The sequence below is a fragment of the Polistes dominula genome, unplaced genomic scaffold (assembly GCF_049000335.1).
Source record: "Polistes dominula isolate Pdom_NZ unplaced genomic scaffold, Pdom_raw_medaka contig_49, whole genome shotgun sequence".
NCBI classification, from domain to species: domain Eukaryota; kingdom Metazoa; phylum Arthropoda; class Insecta; order Hymenoptera; family Vespidae; genus Polistes; species Polistes dominula.
Genome location: NW_028300914.1, coordinates 1484251 through 1507040, shown reverse-complemented (window position 1 = coordinate 1507040; position 22790 = coordinate 1484251). Strand labels below are relative to the sequence as shown.

Genomic DNA, 22790 nt, shown 5'->3' with positions numbered 1-22790 from the left:
CCCCCCCCCTCCCTCCCTACCCTCAGAAAATTGTAATTGTAATTTTATATTTGTTATAATATATATTTCATGTGTGACATCATATATCATAGATTAAATTAAAATAAAAATGTGACGATACACTTGTGAAATACATTTCATAGGATAAATATAATTGACTGATATAAGTACGCTTATTTATAAAAAAAAAAAAAAAATAAACATAATAATTGCCCAAGAGAAAGAGAGAGAGAGAGAGAGAGAGAGAGAGAGAGAGAGAGAGAGAGAGAAGAATAGAATGAAAGAAAGAAAAAAAGAAAAGAATTTAAATAATATTTCTTTTTGAGTGTACTCATTCAAATTCCATGTACATCGTGGTGGTACTTAAAAATAAACATCCCGTATAACGAGGCACGCACGTACGCGCCCTTACGACATACATGCACACGATGCTTGCCCTGTCGCCCCTATAAAACGTAAACGAGGTTGCCTCGTAATATATGTTCATTCATTCGATATCGAATTGCTCGTGTCACCGTCCTAATCCTGAAATATATCATCTAGCTTAAGTCATTATTATTATTATTATTATAATAATAATAATTATTATTATAATTATTATAATGACTGGCATATGATTACACCCCTTTCTCTTTTTTTTTCGTAATAGATAAATACTTAAATATGATCTCTTCTAATAGTAATTTGATATTATTCGATATATCATAGATATTGAGATCTCTAGCACTTGAATACGCTATCTGGTGGCTAAATTCAAAATTAGAGTAGATAGGTTGAATAGGCTACGCCACGCCTCCCTGTCTAAGATTCTAATAGTTACGTTTATTAATTGTTCTAATAATTATTATCTTTTTATGATAAATTATATTAGTATTTTTTATTTTATTATCGGTACGTTTAATAGAGAAATAAAGTATATATATATATATGTGTATGTGTATGTAATTTTCTATAATATATAATTTAATATTAAAAAATAATTTATATTGTGTAATACATAAATAGGAAATATATATATATATATATTTATATTTTTTTTCGAATTATATTTTTATTTATAACACTGTCACCGTATATATTGTTCTATTAATATTTGAAATGTTTGTTTTAACATGTGAATTTTAAAAATAGAATAATCATTTATCTTATCAGGGTATCTATCAACGTTGAACTTTTAAATAAATAAATGTTTTATGTCATTGATTAAATTATTATTAGTATTCGAAGATAGAATATTTCTTTTTTTTTTTTTTTTTTTTTTTTTTTATAGATACAATAGTTACCTTCAGGATAAATACATCGTATTCGTAAAAAAATAAAAAGGACACGGATATATTCCACGTAGATTTTTTTTTTTTTTAAAAGAATTTTCAGTTTTGAAACAGCATTTAGGAATGTGCCCTGACATATAGTTCCTTCGTTTCAAAGGATCGAACAGAAAAATCGCGATGCTTTACCCGCGGAACCTTTGAGGAATCTGGTTAGTCTGTGTTAGTCTCTCTCTCTCTCTCTCTTCTTTCTCTTCTTTCTCTCCCTTTTGCTTTCTCTTTTTACCCTTTTTTTTTTCTTTCTCTTTTCTCTTTTCTCTTTTACCGTCGTCCGTCGTACCAATTCTTTTGCATCGACATTTTTCAACCTTTCTCTTCTTTCTCTTTTATACGCGTGTATAAAAAGAACACATGTTTTATACATATTCTCCCTCTCTCTCTCTCCCTCTCTCTCTCTCTCTTTCTATGTATGTTAAAGAACGTATTATATCCATATACATATATTGTTATTAATAAAATAAAAGAAAATAAAATAAAAACAAATTATATAGCAAATATTATTAATAAATAATTTACTGTCTCATGATATCAAAAATTAGTTTGTCGAAGGTTTCACTTGATTTGCACACATGGTATTTTTTTCTTGTTTTTTTTTTCTTTTTTTTTTTTTTTTTTATTTATTTATTTTGTTATTGTTACTTTGTTATTTTAGTTGAACGTAAAAAAAAAGGGGATTGAAAAGTTAATATCGCTTTGATGGTGCACAAAACTCTCCTTACGTCATCGACCAGTTATTTTAGGTAGTAACGTTACAATCAATTTAAAAAGTAGCCATGGTAAAAGACATTCCTTTTGATATTTCGTATAAAATAAAATATCTTCTTGTTAGGAAATATTCTAAAAAAAAAAAAAAAAGAAGAAATGATAAAATAATATGAAATATAACGCGACGATTCGCAGAAACACTACGTTTGTAATTTCATAGTTGAATATTATATACATACATATATATAGTTCTTTCTTTTTTTCTCATATTAATTCGTCTAATTTTGTTAAATGTTACTCGTACCAATTCAAATATAATTCTACTTTATTATACTATCATACATGGTTCCATATGTGATTTATTATTACTTTTAAATAAAAAAAACAAATGTTCATATGTAATATACATAATTATATATATGAATAAGTTAATTTTCAAATTATAAATTATATAATATAATTGAAGTCAAAAATTACATAGTTGAGGGGTGTATGTAAGATTAAAAGCAATTGAGTTCGTATTAAAAAATAAAAAATATTAAAAAAAAAGAAATGAAAGAAAAGAAACGTGAAGAATAAATAAATAAATAAAAAAAAATAAAAATAAATAAAAATAAAAATGAGAGAAATGGAGGTGTAAGGACGAAGAATAAAGATAGACAAACAACAAGAAATAGGCGAAAAGAAAAAGGAGTTTTCAATTTTCTCACAAAGTTCGAACATCGAAGAATGATGAAAGAAGGAAAAAGAGAGAGAGAGAGAGAGAGAGAGAGGGACATAGTAAGTTCCTTCTATCGTCCATTTCCCTTTTTCACGAAGAAGAGAAGAAGAGCTTCGATATCGATACTAGTATAGTTAGAGTGGGAGGAGAAGGAGGAGGAGGAGGAGGTTTGAAAAAAGTAGAGAATAATAATAATAATAATAATAATAGGCTAGTAGAGTAATAGTAAGAAAAATATACTAGTAGAGAAAATAGTAATAGTAGTAGTCATAAAATAGTATTGGTGGGGTTGGTACATATCAGCCCTTAGAGTGCCCCCACTTTTCTATCTTTCTCCTCTAATTCTTGGAAGCTTCAAACTATCCCCACCCCTTCTTCATCTTCAACATGCCGAATGGGAGTAGGAAAGGCGATATAGCAAAGGGCACATACGTATGTAACTAAGTACACCCCACATATGTATGTGTGTGTATAAATGTATATGTATAGAAACGCGTATCCTATACATTTGTATGTATGTATGTATGTAGGTGCGTAGGTGTCTCATATCACCTATGCAAGAGGGGCACCCTTTCGCGAGAAGCAGAGCGTCAGAGGGCGCAGCTCCTAGAATCGAGTGAAAGAGAGGGTAGTAGTTTAGGTGGTGGGGTTTATGGTAGTTGGAAAAACGGGGGTGCGCCTGCGTTCTCGTAACTCCCCTCGTTCTGAGCCACTCCCGATCGTCGACGACCGTCCCACACGATCCTTCCTGCGATCCTAAAAGCGCTTCAGTCTATCGTCCGCTTTCGTTGAGGCCGCAGAACGCCCTCGGGGCACCCTCGAGCTTCCTACCCCTTCAGATAGAAAGAAAGAAAGAGAGAGAGAGAGAGAGAGAAAGACATATATATACATTCTATATATATATACATATATATATATATATATACACCATATATACATATATATATATACATATATATAGAATGTTATATATGTTATTCACTTGGCACGATTTATTATTTTATCTTTTTCACGTTTTTCGTTTCTTTTTGTTTTTTTTGTTTTTTTTTTTTTTTAAATTTCGTGGGAAAGAGTAAAGAGAGAGATAGAGAGAGAGAAAGATTTGAAAGAGAGAGAAGGAAATAGTGATGGTTGCAAAGTTATTTTACATTCACCTTTTTTTTTTTTTTTTTTTGTTTTATTTCATTTTCTATTTTCTATTTTCTATCGCGATTCTCTTTCTTTTTTCGTAGTAATTTTTTAAATATTGTTATAAATTTGTAATAGATAGATAGATAGATAGATAAGTGCGTAAAGTATATATAGATATATAACTTTTGATCTGGATCTCTCTGAATCTTTTGAGTGACCGGTGAACAGATATTTTAATTTTTAATTTTTTTCAACATCGGGTTATTTTACGATGATTTATGACAAAATTTAAAGAAAAGGAAATAGTACAAAAAAAAATTAAAAATTCAAAAGAAAAACGTTAATTTTCTAAAAGTATATACACAAAAATCAGAAGAAGAATAAAAAAAAAGAAAATGGAAAGATAATTCGTGAAGTCCGAGATGTTTGACGATGTGACTAACACAATAAAAATAATTTCGATTAGATTACTTAGGAAGTTTTATTTTTTTTTGTTGAGAACAACGAGAGATAATAAATATCGATAGGATTTTTATCGTCAATTTGAATGGTGGTAGTTTCGTCCTTTTCTTTAATTTTTTTTTGTTTTTTTTTGTGTTTTGTTCTACCTGTACGTATATCATTTGTTCTCTTTCTATCTTTCTTCTTGTAAGGAGAAGAAAATGCGGGTTGCGAAGGAAACCACGTCACGTGGCTCGTCCCTTCGTCGGCGAGTATCGCACGTGACGCAAACCCTAACGTAGCGCAATACAATGCAATGCAATGCAATGCAATGCACTGTAATGCAACGTGACATGACACGACACGACTTGACACGACTTGACACGACTTGACACGACAGGACGTCGCGAAGTTCGGCTTCTCGCGAAGATGAGGAAAAAAGTGTCATCGGAAGTCGTGAGGGAGAGAAAGAGAAAGAGAAAGAGAGAGAGAGGGAAAAGACGCGAAACAAAATCAAAAAAAGAACAAACAAAAAAATGATTCAAACGACGACAGATGTCAAGGATCACGAGTTTCAACGAGATAAACGAGAGAGAGAGAGAGAGGTCCTCTTTTCGTACGAGGTAAGTGATGAATATATTTTATCACGATTATTATTAATCATTTTTATTCTCGTTTGTCGCAATAATAATAATAATAATAATAATAATGTCGAAATAGAACAAAAATGACTGAAGAAAAATAAAAAGGTGATTGGTAGCATGAGATAGGTGGGAAACGATGGGGCAGGGTTGGTTGGTTGGTTGGTTGGTTGGTTGGAAAGTTGAGCGGGTAAAAAGCGTATAAAATTTATTCGTTCAACGTCAAACATTTTTTTTTTCTCGTCTTTTTCTATCTTCGTTTATTTTTTTATTTATTTATTTTTTTCAAAAAAAGAAAAAAAATCCACATATACATACATATATATTTATTATTACTTGTTCGATCGAACGGAATTAGTATTTGTTGAAAGAACGTGTACAGAGTTTTGACGGATTAAATGTGTACGATGTGTGTTTTTCAAATAATTTATATAAATGATATTTCTGATTGCTATGACGAAAAAGAAAGAAAGAAAGAAAGAAAGAAAGAAAGAAAGAAAAAAAAAGATACAAAAATATTTGTCGAATAGTTTGAGGAGGAAAAAAAAAAAGAAAAGAAAAGAAAAGAAAAATTGAAAAATAATTAACGTTTTTGAAATATGTCGCGAATAATTTTTTTACACGTTAATTCGTACAATCCCCCTCCCCCCCCCGAAAAAAATATATTGGAACCCTTATATATCCTACTTTTTATATACTTCTATGTATATATATATATATATATATATATATATATATATATATATATATTATTATATTTTAATTTTTATCTTTGTCTCTCGGTCAACGCGCGTGGAAGTCTATTATTTAAAGTCTCAGAGAATAACGCAAAACTCTTGCGAAATTCAGTTTGAGCGTCATTTTGTCGGTCGGATGGTTCTCTCCCTCTTTGCATTTGTCCTCTCTTTTTCTATCTTTTTTCCTCTCTCTCTCTCTCTCTCTCTCTCTCACTCACTTTCCTCTTTTTCCTCTATCTCTTTTTATCATTCTCTCTCTTTCTCTTTCTCTCTCTTTCTCTCTCTATCTCTCTGTTCGAAGAAGACACCACAGTGAATGCTGCTGCCGTTGCTACTACTACTACTACTACTACTACTACTACTACTAATACTACCCTCTCGAACCTTTTCCAACCCTCTTTCTCTTGCCTCTACCCTTTGAATCGTATTTGCGCGAGCGTTTGCAATTGCGTTTGCACGGTAATTTTGCTGCCGGCGGCGTGACGACGAGAACGAACGAATGAACGAATGAACGAACGAACGAACGAACGAACGAACGAACGAACGAACGAACGAACGATGGGCTGGTTTGTGAGGTCAAGGGGAACCATATTTAGCACGTTCGACCCTTCCAAACACAGAAAAAGGATTTCCTTTTTATTTATTCCCCCGTTCTTCCTCTCTTACTCTTCATTTTCTTCTTCTTCTTTTACTTTTCTTTTTAAACGATCTTTTGTACTAACGTTTATATCTATCTATCTTTCTCTCTCTCTCATAAAAATCAACTTATTTCACGCGTGTCTAGTCAAGTTAGAATTAAATTATTACACGATTAAAGGGGGGAAAACTTGAAGACACATACACACACACAAAATAATAAGAACACGTTCGTATTTCAAATATTTTCTCGGAAAATAACCAAATCTTTTCCTGTATTTCTCTGTCTTTCTTTCTCTCTCTCTCTTTTTCTCTCTGTTCCCATTTCACCATATCGAGAAATAGATAAATCATTTGGAACGTTTATATGGTGCTAACTCGATGTACGATTTTGTTTTGGGGGGGTTAGTAGTAACTTTGAAACATACGAGAATGACTAACATCAAATCACAGGGTAGAAATTTAGGGGAAAGTAGGAATGGAAAATACAAAGTTTCAAACACCTAATTGCAAAATCTTTCAAACGTTTCTTCTTCTTTTTTTTTTTTTTTCATTCATAACACATTTTATTTTATATACATATATACACATATGTAATATGATATTGTTCTTATCTTTTAGTTTTTTTTTTTTTTCTTTGAGTGAGGCTAGTATTTTTTTTTTTTTTGATTTATTTTATTTCAATTCTTTGCTCTGCTTGTTACAATCCTCCCCCCACCCACCCACCCACTCCATCCACCATTTTTCCTACACCATTTATCCATCGAAATATTCCGGATAATATTTAACCCACGAGAGTCGTATAAATTTACACTGGTGAACAGGACGATTGCGCTTTACCGATGGTTACGATAAACACAGCTGGCATAATACGTGTGGCACTTCAAGCATAGAGAAGGAACCATGCATGGGCATACGAGTTACGTATATACACGACGGGGTGAGGAACATATACACGCGTATAAGTATTTACCTAACGTCGTGTATACATGTGTGGTGGGGGGGAAGGAAGGAAGGAAGGAGGGAGAGAGAGAAGGGATATATGGAGTAGTATGTGAAAAATAAATTATGGAAATGGGTGGAGAAGAGAGAAGCCGAATGGTACGAGTTATGTAGTGATAAAGATTTAACGTGCACGCGTTGTACTATCAGCTCTCTCTCTCTTTCTCTCTCTCTCTTTCTCTCTCTCTTTCTTTCTTTAGTACACATACTCTCTTTACCTTTTTTACATATCTCTATCTCTTTTTCCATAGGTCGAAGCACTTGACTTCGACCATGCGAATAATTTTTACTTCGTCCACTTTCTCATAGTATAGACGTGCAAAAAAGCAAAAGAAAAAAAAAAAAGACAAAAATCACGAGAAAGAAAGACAAAACGAGTTAAAGTTAGAGAGTTAGAGAGAGAGAGAGAGAGAGAGAGAGAGAGAGAGAGAGAGAGTTTTTCATTCAACTCGTTGTTAACAAGCGGATGGTGTATACCATTTGCTCTTATTATTCAAGAGAAAAATTCAAGAGAATCTTTGTCGTTTAATGTTGACGTTAAAACACACCCACACCATTTCTCAATGTCGATAGAAATTTAACGTACTAGCTCGAATTACAACAAGTTTATTATTTAAACGTTATTATTTTGCATTATAATGTAATTCGCGTATATGTGTTTTCAACATTTATTCTATTCTTTCTCTCCCTCTCTCTTTCATTCACTTATCACAACGTTGTTTCCTAAAATTTGTGTGTGTGTGTGTTTTTTTTTTTATTATTCATGGTAACCTTTCATACATTTCAACAGGATAATAACCTGACACGTTGACCAAAAATATCGATGAGAGAGAAGTAGTTTAATTATACTTTTTTTTTTTTCTTTTTTTCTTTTGTAATATAAAATAGAGAGATATTTAAATCTATCTATCTATCTATCTATCTATCTATCTATCTATCTATCTATATATATGTATGTATTTTTTTTTGTGACCGACTTTTTCAAGATGTTCATAATCCTTTTTTATTCTTCTTTTTTTTTTTTTTAACGAACACCTGTCATGACAGCTGTCGAAACTAGTCCGGATTGTGAGACGGAGTGAAAGGTCAATTGGACATCGAGTTTTCTATCGGGTTGTCGATCGATAATCAAACGGATACCCAACCCTTTATATGTCTCTCTCTCTCTCTCTCTTTCTTTAGTAGTCAAATATTTATTATGTATTTTATTAAGTATTATTATGTTCTTATTTCAAACACCAAAGTTGAAATTCAAGTTTCATTTAATTTTGTTGTAATTGTTTTGTTTCGATAGATATTATATAATACTTATGATTTCAATGAATGATAAAAAAAAATAGATAAAAGATAAATAGATAAATCTAGGATTTACAACAACAACAAAAAACACGGTTGGAAGAAAATAAAAATCGTCAGAGTTCGTTTGTTAACTTCTCCGTTTCTAACGACGATCGTAGGTAAAAGAAAAAGTAAGGTTGAATAGGTGTTGAAAAAGAGAGAGAGAGATAGAGAGAGAGAGATAGAGAGAGAGAGAGAGAGAGAGAGAGAGAGGGTGGAGCTTGGTGTCGGAAACGACAGCGTCTGAATAAGAAGTTTCACGGGGGTATTTTATTTCGTCGAGCGTCATTCGACCGCATCCGAGCCATTAGCCAAGTAGTTTTAATTCGCGAGATGAGAAAGAAAGAGAGAGAGAAAGAAAGAACAGAAAGAAAGGAAAAAAAAGAAAGAGAAAGAGAAAGAGAAAGATTCTTGACGTTTATCTTTCCTCTCAAGGTGGTACACCCGATTGTAAGCTCAACTTTCCTTGAGTGCTTCTTGAATGACCGTTGTTGAGTTTTTCCTTCATTTAATGGATCCGTGTACGAGACGATAGATCGGATTCTTCTCGTAATCCAAAAAATGTTCATTCGTTCTCTTTCTCTCTCTCTCTCTCTCCCTTCTCTTCTCTTCTTTTCTCTTCTACGTTATTTAAGCTCTATTGAAACTCTTGTAAAACGATACCTATTTTTCCTTTGTAATCTTTGTTCTTAGTTATTAATTAAAGACTTTCTTTTAGATTGTCTATCTCTCTTGCTCTCTTATTTGCATTGTTTTTTTTTTGTTTTTGTTTTTTTTTTTTAATCTTTACGATAATTTGATGAATCTTAGACATTTGTGTGTTACTTCATTTTAATTTTTATTTGATAAATAATTATGTAACATATTAAATATATAGGGTGAGTCATCAACTCTAGTCATCTAAATAGCTTCGAATGTTAGTGTTTTTATTGGTCATTGTAAGATTTTGTATTTAATATTACAATATTAATAATAATATTACAATATAAATAAAAAATAAATATATTAATAAAACATGTATAATAAATATATAAATATATATTTATAATATATTAAAATAAATATATAATAATATAATAATAATATGTTTTATAAATATATAATAAATATATAATATAATATATTTATTTAATAATGTATAATAATATTATATTATATATATATTAAATATTAAAATAAAAAAATATAATAATAACAATAATTACCAATCCATATTAACAATTACGATCGTAATGACGATAACTATAGAATCCTTTGGAAAGGTTCATTGGTAAAATCGATAGTCCGCGTAACGAGGACGAGTGGTAGAGAAGGATGATAAAACATCAGAGAACGTTGGAGTATAGGGGTGGTGGGAGGGAGGTGGGAGTGAAGTAGGATTTGTGGCAAGGGGAGAGGGAGTGTCGGAGAAAGGGGAGAGAATGGGAAAGCCGCAGGTGTTACGCCGGACGGCAGGTAAGCCTTCGCGTAATTTCTGGTGGCGGGTTTTAAAGAGAGGGGTAAAGGGGTAAACGAAAGGAAGGAAGGAAGGAAGGCAGGAAGGAAGGGCCGAAGGGTACAGGGAAAACAACGGAGAGTATGAGTAGAGGGGAAAGGGGATGTAGAAAAGCTTGCGTTGCGTTACTTTTCGCGATGGGTTGGGTGGTGGTTCTGGTGGTGCGGGTAGTAGTGGTGGTGGTGGGAGGAGGAGGAGTAGCTGCACGGTAATAGAGATAAAGAGAAGATTGAAATGTTTATATCGGATAGTGTTGCGATAAAAAGCAAAAAGAAAGAAAGAGAGAGAGAGAGAGAGAGAAGGGAGAGGAAGGGCTCACAAATAGATAAAAGTGTACGGAAATATATACGAAAGATAAAGAGGGTAAAAAAAAAAAAAAAAAGAAAGAAAGAACAACGAAGGGATTGATTTTTATTTTATTGTTTAACACGAATAATCCTCTCTGAGAAGAGAGAGTGAGAGAGAGAGAGAGAACTGGAATAATAAATTAGCAAGTGGATACGTGTATGGTAATGTGAAATAATGAAATGGTAAAATGGTATGAGTGGAGAATTAAATGTTATAATAAAAAGAACTTCAACAATTTTCTTTTATATATCACATATGTATACACAAAACATACAAACACTAACATACTTACGAGCAAGTAGTTATGTAATTACGTAGGAGTGAATTAGAAAGAGAAGGATGTTATTATTATCGTTAGAATTGAGCTTTATTACTACGACTATAGTATGTAAATAGATAAGAGAGTATATATATATATATATATATATATATATATTATAATATTATAAGAAATGACACAAAGAGATAGATAAGAGAGAAATAAAATCATTTACGATAAGATTGAAATGAAATTGAAGGAAATAAGGATAAGAGAGGTGGTACGACGAGATGATGGAATGAGAATAGAAAAGAGTACTCGAAGAAAAAGTAAAAGAAAAAAAAAACAAATAATAAAAAAAAAAAAAAATAAGTAAAGAGAAAAATGCGAAAAACCGATGCCCGGGAAATACGTTTATTGTATGATCTACGTTTATTTCTTTGCGCGGTGTGCATCATGACTGCAACGACGCGCTAATATTTTTAATAAGATTCTTAACTTCCTTTTCACTCTCTCTCTTCTCTCTCTCTCTCTCTTTTTTTTATCTCTTGACGGCCATTCAAGAAAAGATGTAAAGAAAAAGTGTGATAGAAAGAGAGAGAGAGGGAGAGAGAGAGAGAGAAGAAAAAAAAAGATAAAAGGTAAAGGGAGGAAGATCAAGGACGATGAAGAAGAATAACTTCCAGCTTTCTCGAAGAGAATTTCTTTTGATCGTGAGAAAGAGAAAGAGAGAGAGATAGAGATAGAGAGAGACCTCCTGCTTCTTCTTACTCATCGAGATTCGTGTTCATTCTTCGCAAGTAATATAGCTTTTCCGAATGACTTGACACGAGTGAGTAGTCGACCAGCTTGTCTGTACCACCCCCGAGTATTATTTTTCGTTCGCGTCTATCGTTTCGGAAATATATAGAGAAATATTTCTTATCGTCGTTTCGTTCTATGCAAAATTGCTTATTCATATTGTTTTTTTTTTTCTTTTTCTTCTTCTTCTCCTATTTCACTTCTTTTATTCTTATTCAGCGATATCATTTGATTTCTTTCTTTGTGCATATAATTTTAAGGAATTTATTTATCCTTATTTCTTTAGAAATCCCATTATTTCAAAACATCTTGGATTTATCGTAATAACAAAATACGTATTTTATTATTTATATATATATGTATGTATGTATATTATATTGGGTTGGTAAATAAATAATTGAGGATTTATTTGAGATAGGTGGGGTCTTTTAAAATTAGCAATGACTTAGTTGCTATAACTCAATATTTTATTTTATTTTATTTTATGTTATTTTGCAACAAGTACTTTTAAAATCACCAATGACTTAATTGCCAACACAATATTTTATTTTATATTATTTTGCAACAAGTACTTTTAAAATTAGCAATTACTTAGTTGTTATAAACCAATATTTTATTTTATGTTATTTTGCAACAAGTTCTTTTAAAATCATCGATGACTTAGTTGTCAGCCCAATATTTTATTTTTTATTCTATTTTATTTTATTTTATTTTGTTTTATTTTATTTTATTTAATTTTGTTTTATTTTATTTTATTTTATTTTGTTTTATTTTATTTTATTTTATTTTATATAATTTTGTTTTATTTTATTTTGCAACAAGTACTTTTAGAATCACCAATGACTCAGTTGTCAGCCCAATATTTTATTTTCTATTTTATTTTATTTTATTTTATTTAATTTAATTTTATTTTATTTTGCAACAAGTTCTTTTAAAATCAGCAATGACTTAGTTGCCAAACCAATATGTATAGAAAGAAGAAAATCGTGCTTTTCAAAGCACGTGACTTTTTAAATCGTGCATCAAACGATAACGAAGATGTGTAAAAGTAAAAAAAAAAAAAAAAAGGAAAGAAAACCTGTTGAGAATGAAAAAGACAAAATAAGAGTAAGAGAGAGAGAGAGAGAGAAAGAGAAAGAGAGAAAATCGAACGTGGTTTTACGAAGGTGAGAGTCCGCTTTTTGATCCCAGCTGTGAAATTGCTTTACGTCCACCTCAATGGGTTCTCTAAGCCTTTTGAGATTTTCGTTGGCTCACTTTGCCAACTAATACATTGTTTCTTTTCTTCTCTCACCCTCTCCCTCTCTCTCTCTCTCTCTCTCTCTCTCAATCTTTATGGATAATTCCCAATGAAAACACGATCATCTTTCTATCCCTATGATTTTTGTAAACCATTACAATAGGATATTTTCTGGATATAACAGATAATACCTTAGAGTTAGAACGTTTTATCTAAAATAATAGATAACTGGTAGAGAGAATGAATTTTATTTATTTTTTTTTTTTTTGGATATTCATTATTTTATTTCATTTTATTTTCTTTGATTTATATCTCGATTTTTTCCCATAATTATTTTTTGGTAGAAAAATTTACTTATACCGATAACTCCCTCTCTCTCTCTCTCTCTCTCTCTTTTATAGCAAGCTCGATAATATAATTTATTATTATTATTATTATACAATGTGAAAAGGTAAGACTATTATATGCATATTAGATTGAAAATAATTTCGTAGAAAATTTCATGCCTAATTATGTATTAAATTTATAATGGGTAATGTGATGTATAGAAAATTTATTATTTTATATAAATATATATATATATATATATATATATGATTCATTTTATATTACAATATATAAATAATTATATTATTATAAATTATTAATACAATAAAATATATAATATTATTATATTATTAATATAATAATGTTATTAATTATTATATTATTTGTAATAATATTTTATATTATCAATAAAAAAAATATATAATCGATATTATATATTTATAATAATAATATTTATAATAATATAATATATTATATATTATATTATTATTAAATAATATAAATATAAATAATATATATATATATATATAAAATATATATTATTAATATAATAATATATATATATATATATATATGGAAATATGCAGCAAATGGGGTAGAAATGATTTTAAATCGTAAACAATTATTAAGACTCCTCGAACATTTGCATTATTAATCGGCTTTACTTTTAATACTACTTTTGATTTAATTAATCACGTCATTTTCGTATGATTGCATTTGAAATATATTTATTAATAATTAATTGCTCGATCGTTCGTCTTATTCTTCTTCTTCTTTTTTTTTTTTATTTATCTATTTTTCATTGGTTCATACTTTTCTTTCTTTCTTTCTTTTGTTGACAAGTTCGTCGGTATAAAATTGTAATTAAAGAGAAATAGCATCGTGTTGGGGAAAAAAAAAAAAGAAATTATTATTATATAAAATGACGTTATACACGCATCTCTGGTGTGTCTGTATGTGTGTGTGTGTGTGTGTGTGTGTGCGTGTATTTTTATAAGAGAAATGAAAAAGCATTTGGCGAGTAAAAGTGAAACTTTTCAACTCAAGAAGGATAGAAATAATTAGAGATAATTGGATACCATTTAATTGGCTTCTTTGAACGATTTTATTTTTGTTACACGTAAAAGACAGAGATGCTGTGTATGTATGTATGTATGTATGTGCGAGAAAATTACGAACAGACATAATTTTATCTTTCCATATATATTATTATCATTATTCTTATTATTATTATCGTCATCGTCATCATGAAAAATCTCATTAGAATGAAATTCAATTTTTTTAAATTAAATTAATATTAATCAAGTATTTTTCATTATTTGTATCAATATGTAACATTCATATATATACAGGATGATTTTTGGAACGGAGGTGGGTAATAACGAATGATTTTTTCGAAGGGAAGGTTTTAAGAAGGTTTCACTTCCAACACGTGTGATCTGCACACATGATATTTTGTTTTCACAGAGACAGGTTTCTAGTGTGAGGTGTGAGTCGTGGTGAGGTTGGTAGTTACAATTACAATAACAGCAACAACAACAATAACAAAAAATAAAAAGTTACTCTTCTCGTGGTTAATTAAAAGTCCCACTCATTCTCTCATACTTCTTTTTGTTTATGTTTTTTCTCTCTCTCTCTCTCTCTTTCTCTCTTTCTCTCTTTCTCTCTTAAGTCGATGAAACATTTAGTATACGGTCTAGCATACTTCGTGGATCTCCACTTGAAGTAAAAATGTAATCTACCTTTCAATGTGATTCAATGTGCGCCAGAGTTTGTCGATACATTGCTTTCTATATTGTAATAGGGAGAAGGACGAGGAGGAGGAGGAGGAGGAGGAGGAGGAGGAGGAATTGTGAGAAAAAAGGTTGAAAAAAGAGTAAAAACGAGGAAAAAACCGTAGAAAACGATTTGCTTAGTAATACGGATGATGAATTTATACGCGTGTTTGTGCGTGTGTGGGTGAGTTAAATTCAATATCTCGTTTATATAATATTTTATAGACAAATCTTGTAAAAAATGTGTATATGCGAGTAATATAATCGTATGGGGGTCGAATGGGGTTGATAGAATTTATCAATTGATACGATATTTTTTTTTTTTTTGAAAATATTCCTGTATATATATATATGTTTTCTTCTTTTCTTTTTTTCTCACAAAAAAAAACCACTTATACGTAATTCCATAAATCCATTGTAAATCTAATTATTATTATTATTATTAATTATTGTAATTAATTGTAATTAATTGTTTATTTTTGTAAGGGCAAATTAATTGATAAAATAATAGATAGATAGATAGATAGTAGTAATAAGTAGTAATAGATAGATAATAATTAAATAAATTATATATTATAAATTATAAATTAATAAATAATAGATAGATATTAAATATAAATAAATTATAGATAGATTATAAATTATATCTTAATATTTATAAATTACTAGGGGTAACAATCAGTCTGATACACGCGTTTTTAAGTCAACGAATTACCTTATACAACAAATAATTTGCAATAAAATAATATTGCGATTATAAATTGAGATATTAACTATTCTATCTTTCAAGTTGGATAAAACTGCACACAATGTGCAAAATTTGATTAAAATCAATTCAGTAGTTTAGGAGTCCATTGCGGACAAATAACGTACAACCTAATTTATATATATATTAAAGATAAATTAATAAATAATAGATAGATAGTAAAAGATAACGAATGAATTACTATGATGATAGAGAGAGAGAGAGAGTAGCATTCTCAGCAACTGCAATCGAAGATTGTATTAAATTGAATAGATTTGAAATTTCATTGTAATTGTGATCATCGAGTGTATAAATTCGTTGACAATACTAACGTCTCGTTTTTCATCTCATAGGTCAAGTTAATTATAATAACTAAAAAGGAGAAGAAGAAGAAGAAGAAGAAGAAGTTGTCGTAAGATAGAGAAGAAGGTGTAGAGAGAGTGGGTGGACGAGTAAAAGGGGGGAAGGGGTGGAAATAGATCGGAACGTTTTTACGCCAGGACCCTTTAACAAAGTTACAAAGGCGACCGAGTTGAGCTCCATTAAGGAGTTCATTCTGGAAACGAATTAATAGGTGTTATCCCCTTGATAAAATTGAAGTAACGAGATTAAAACTAAGGGGCCTTTCTCTTACAAGAAATTTCGTCTCTCTCTCTCTTTCTCTCTTTCTCTCTTTCTTTCTTTCTTTTTTCGATACGAGAGATTCTCATTATCGGTGTGAACGATTATGCCAAAAAATCGATTATACACAAGGGCAATAATATTTGCTTTATCAAACGAGTAATGGCAATATTATGGTCCAATCATTCTTATCCATCCATCCATCCAATCTATCTATCTCTCTTTCTTTTTAAATGAAATAGAATATAAACCAAAAAAATTAGAATGAAAAAGAAAATCGTAACTCCTTGTGTATTTTATTTTTAACACAAATTTCGCTTGTATTACATAATTATATATATATATATATAGTTAATATTATATAATAATTATAATATAATATAATATTATATAATTATAATATAATTATATTATATATTGTATATAATAATTATAATTATTATTATTATTATACTTATATATATCTTATAGAATTAATATTATTTATAAATTTTATTATTTTATTATTTTATTATTTTAATATTATATTTTATTATTATATAATTATTAATTTACAAAATATTAATATTATAATATTAATATATAAATAATTATTAATTATATACATAATGATATAATAAAGAAATAAATACGTTAAATAGATTACTTTTACATTTTGACAAAAATAATCATTTACATCGTTGATATTTCAACTACGATTTCAAATCTATATATATATATATATACTTATATGAATTAATATATAAATATATATATATATATTTTATAGTACCGAATTATAACAAGCGTCCCAAGATTATGCAAATGTTTAATCGCGAAGGAGAGCCCGCTAATGGGAAGAAATTGCAGTGCTGGCGGCAGATTAAGAGTCTCTTACTCTCCTCGTTTGCTTCTGCTGCTGCTGCTGTTGCTAGTGGTGGTGGTGGTCGTCGTCCAAGGTCGCAAAAGCTGCTCAACACCCTAGGCATCCCTTAAGAAGTTCTTTCCCTTTTAAAGACGCGTTTGTAGAAAACCCCTTTCGCTCCGCGCCATTGCGAGCTTTTCTCGGTGTTGCCGAGATAAGGATTTAATTTTTGACCATCTTTAATCCTAATTCCGAGTTACTTGGAAGGCCAAGTATGCCACCTTAAAACGTCCCTTGATTCTCTCTCTCTCTCTCTCTTTCCTTCTCTTTTTACCTTCTTCTTCTTCTTCTTCTTCTTCCTCGTCTTCTTCTTCTTCTTCTTCTTCTTCATTTTTCTACAGAGACACGGATGCTGGCTAACGACGATACGGTCCAAAGATTTTTCTCATTATTCCCGACGACAATTTCACCTTTCCTATTTTATATCTATATTTATATACAGGGTGATTCACCAGTTCTTATCACTTAAATAGCTTCGAAAGTATGATAGTAGCAGAAAAGTGGATAAAAAATAAGTTGCATGAAAAATTCAGTACTGCAATATGATATTAATATTTTTGTTGTTAGGTTAAATCATTTTCGAGATTTATTGGTCAACTTTGTTTTTGAAATGAAAACTTCTTTAGAATCAGGTTAATTTGAAAATCGTGAAACGGAAGTACGTGAAATCGATGAAACAAAAATAATTAATTAATTAATTAAATTCTATGTATAAAAATTCAGTGTCACAAACAATATGTTTGTCCACTAATTATTCCGAAACTTACTCAAGTTATCTTAATAAAATATATTTTATTTCACGTGATTTTTTCCAACTTACAATTAGCACATTTTTCTAATTATTTTATATTACTAATTTAAAGATTTTTATTTCGAGATTATCTAGAGGTTCTGTAAGGTTCTTTCAATAGATGACACTGTATTACAAGTCAATTGTTTCAATATATTCACGTCTCGAAGTTTGGTTTTCTTTGAAGGTTTCACTTCTACCATATGTGATCTGCACACATCTGGTTTTTTTTTGCTTTTAAATACAATGTTATATTTTAATACTTATTTTCGAATAACGACCGTCAAGACGAATCCAATGATGTGCAACAATAAATACAAAACCTGACAATGACCAATAGAAACTATTCATAAAATATCTGTTCCGTTGGTTGTCGGATCAACTAAAGGATGATACAACCCTGACGAAACCCTGATGCGACCATTTTTAAAAATCTAATTATAATATAATAATAATTTGATTAAAATTTGATCATTTGTTCTTATTTTTTTCTTCCCTTTGAATAATTTTCAATTTATTTTATTTATTGTTATTGTACCGATTAGAGACAATCGATTGAATCAATCGATATGCGTTGGAAGCATCTAAGGAGAATGTAGGAGAGAGAGAGAGGGGGCAATGTTAGGGGGTAGGGGGTGAGGTGGTAAGGGGGGTAGTAATTATACATACGTCAGACGTTTGTACGTCGTCTTACGTAATTGTGGTCGTAATACGGTACGATTACCGCATCCCGTATGATTGGCTACCATTGGTCGCATCCTCTGAGATCGATCCGAGTCAATGTAATCGGTTCTAAACTGAAGGAGCTCCTTCTAAGAGATATTATATGCTTCCTAGCTACAGTAATCGCTATGGAACAAGCTTTACAGCTATTATCCTGATATACAGTGTATCGACACTGGGTGGTGAAAGAGGGTAGGATGGTGTACGCTATTGTATTCACGTCTTTTATACTTATACAAAGTCTATTATATTATTATATAGTATATATATATATGTGTATTATATATATATATATATTATTACAAATATTATTCCATCTAATTACATCGACAGCTGTTATAATTCCCTTTATTCTGTATATATTATCTTGAATGTATCTTTACGTAATAATATTCTAGTCAAATTCATTTACAATGATTTTCTATTACGACACGTTCATTGACGTAATAATTGTGGATAAACATTTTTTTTTTTTTTTAATATACATGATAATATGATTTAATTACATTATTATTGTAAATGTTTGTTATATTATTATTATTAGAAAATTATTATTTTATCTTGAATTAATCATTGACAATTGATTATTGTTCTCTCATATTCTTGAATACCTTCTTACATTTATTATCTTAATGGTGATAACAAATACAAATTTTGGTACTCGCAATAATTTAAAAGATTGTCAATGATTTTTTTGTTTGTTTGTACTTTCATTGTTTTTTCTTTTTTTTTTCATTTTTTTTTTTTTACTTTCATTTACTTTTATTACTTTCATTGATATCAATGTGTAGATATAATCAGAAGTAAGTTAAAGTAAAAGATAAAAGAAAATAGTAGAAATAGAAAAAGATATGATGAAGTAAGAGGTAAGAGATATAATAAAAAAGAAAAAGAAAAAAAGAAGAAAAAAAAAAAAAAAAAGGAAAACGTTCAAGAACTCTTACTTGCTCAGCTTGGTATGAAATTGGTAGAAAGCACTTTGACGCGTCGACGAAAGCTTCTTCTCTATGGCTCCTACTAGTGCCCTCCTCAAAACTTTCTCTTATCCTCGAAAGCGCGTATTTCTCGTTCATTCCTATATCAGTGTGCATAAGAGCTAAAGAGAGTGAGAGAGAGAGAAAGAAAGAGAAAGAGAGAGGGAGAGAGAGTTAGTTCGCGTTTATCTGGAAAATGTGATACAAACCCACAGTTAGAGTTTATCGCTCGACTAAGTATATATATATATATATATATATATATATATATATATATATATATATATGCATACGCAACACGTGTGTCCTGCTACCTCAATAGATATATGTATGTATATGTATAAGTGTGTACACGTGCGCATAGAAAAGCCTCTAGGGAGATCCAACTGGGTGTATTTAACGGTAGACCAGATTTTCGTAATTGCTTGGTTCGTTTTAATCGCGTTTTACGACAAGCAAAAGTGAATATTTCGAGAACGGGAGGAATACGAGACTCGGGGATTAGTGGCTGCTCTCTCTTCGGTGATGGAAAAAGGAGGAGTTAAACCTATCTCTTTCTTTCTCTTTCTTTCTCACTTTATTTTTTCTCTTCTCATTCTTTCCATGATTTCTGTCTTTCCGAACGATTGATTTCATCGTTTATTTCCTTCACGTCATATTCCCGTTCTCTTTCTTTTCTCTCCTCTTCTTTTTTTTTTTTCTTTTACCCACCTTTTCTACCTACCTCCAACCCTCTCCGCCCTCCTTTCTCATTCTCTCTCTCTCTCTCTCTCTTTCTCTTTTTAATGGCTCCTTTTGTCATATCTTTTATGCGTCATTGGTAAAATTCAATTTTTTAACACATTTTCCTGAAACGAGATGTATTTTTAAACTCTTTATATATATATATATATATATATATATATATATATATACCTGTAGTTACCTACTGGTGTATCATACAGAGTCGAATGGTTTTCACGAACAGTTGAAAATCATTAAAGCGAGAAATAAAACGGTTCGCCGTTTCTACGTTCCTCCAATTTCGTGCTACTCGATATATAAAATGTATATATATATATAGGTTCATATATACATATATGTAGATATTTTTTTGTCTATTCAATTTTTTATATTTTTTATTTTTTGATTAAACTCATTCTTCAATCGTCAAACTATACATATGTCAATTCAAGTACGTGTAAAATAATATCCTATCTATGTAAGAATTTTATTTAGAGTAAGAGATACGAAATAAACAAAAAACCCCTATATAAACCTACTAACAAAATGTATTTTAAGAAATAATAGAAAAAGTACAAGAACAATTTAACAATCTTTCTTGTACAACGTAGATAACAATTTTACTTTTACAACCGATATCAACTTAGAATGGTTTTACATCTGATACGATTGAACAACTGATTACGACTCACTTCTTAACAACTCAATTCATTCATAAACAATTAACATCTTATTGATTAGCAACTGATAACTCATTGATTAGAAATTAACATTTCATTGATTAACAGCTGACTGTTTCTTCAACTACTCAATCTGCGTCTCTTTAATATTTTGTCGCCTACTCACTTATCTAAACCTGTTCAATACACATATATACGTAATAATTTTTCTCAATATCAATCTAATCCGTTTGAAATAATATCAAGGATAGAATCCTGAGGATTAATCACTTGTTATCAGGTACTACTACTACCAATAGATTGGTTAATCGTTTTTCTGCCAGATATGTTCACGTTCACGCTTTCAGACGGATTGAAAGCTCTGACCGACGTTGGTATATCTAAGGCGATCTCCGTTGTGGCTTGCTTGGTCATTAGCAATTGACGTGGAACGCAAAGGGGTTATTAACGGAAATGCACGCATATAGAGAGAGTGAGAGAGAGAGAGAGAGAGAGATAGAGGTGCATCGTATATGTACATTCACGCATACACGCAAGCATATATATATTCCCATAAATCCACGATATGCGCTTAATACACACCTGTATATAATATAATAATATACGTATATATATATACCTATATATATATATATATATATATATATATATATATATATAGATACCTATAGATACGTACGAGGTGCAACACAGTTGAATTGGTTTTCCAGTAACTCGCACACACACACACGTATATACACCTACACAGAGGCAAACAGATAGATAGACAGATAGACAGACAGACAGAAAGGTTTATATATATTCGTTTGGTGCGAACCTTTCACGTAGAGAAAATTTTATTGTAATTATTTTTACCAGATAAATCCCAGCTACCCCCAAAGTTACGTCCACCTATTACGATAGACCTTCTATATTAATTGGTATCGATACTACACGTACATGTCCCTTCGATATTTCGTTATTAATTATTCAGGATTACATTCGTGATAATCGTCAAAGGTATATCTCCGACCATTACAAAAACGAGTATAACCCCCAGATAGAAAGAGAAATAGAAAGAGAAAAGGGAATAGGGCGTGGGAGATCTACACGGATTTCGATTTTATGAGTTCGTCTCTGTAGAAACGCCATTGGTTGCTTTCAAATGGAACCTCTTTGCAGTCTCTCAAGGGATTGGTTCTGTCATCGACCAATATTATCGATACGGTTCTGAACCTTCCAACGCCTCCCCCTCCAACAACCCCCCTCATCCCCCATCCCCCTACCCAGTACCCACCCCCTGTGTACTTCCTCTCCCTTCCATTCCACCAAAATTAATTGGGTTCGATCGAAACCCCCAAAGCGTCAACGGTAGTCCCTTCTACTCTCCTCTTTCTCCTCCTCCTTCTTTTCCTCCTCACTCTTTCAACATCCTTCAACCTTTCCTTGAGATGAACTTTTCTTCAAAGTTCGTACGTGTAAGTGTAGGTACACATATATATTTACCTTTGATAGGAACCGATCGAAATAATATCAGTGCAAATTTAGAATCTAACAATATAATTATATGTTTAATGGTTTTTTTATTTTTTATTTTGTTATTATATATATTTAATATTTTATATATAGTTTATATTGAGGATAATATTAGAAGGGATCTCTCTAAGAAATAGGATATGCGAAGACCGTGAATGGAAGGATCGTGCTCAGCGATGGGAACAATGGT

General features: G+C 30.5%; 1 long non-coding RNA gene across 2 annotated transcripts in view; it reads left to right on the top strand.

Annotated features, from left to right (window-relative positions):
• The first annotated feature begins 3557 nt into the window (after nucleotides 1-3557).
• Nucleotides 3558-22790, top strand: part of LOC149033295 (uncharacterized) — a 101806-nt gene continuing 82573 nt past the window's right edge. Inside the window, exons 1-2 of one of the 2 annotated variants that reach the window (XR_016175749.1) lie at nucleotides 3558-4105; nucleotides 4539-4949. This is a non-coding gene — a long non-coding RNA (uncharacterized LOC149033295). Of the gene's footprint in view, nucleotides 4950-22790 lie in introns of both variants that reach the window. The other variant, XR_016175748.1, reaches the window with a different exon arrangement.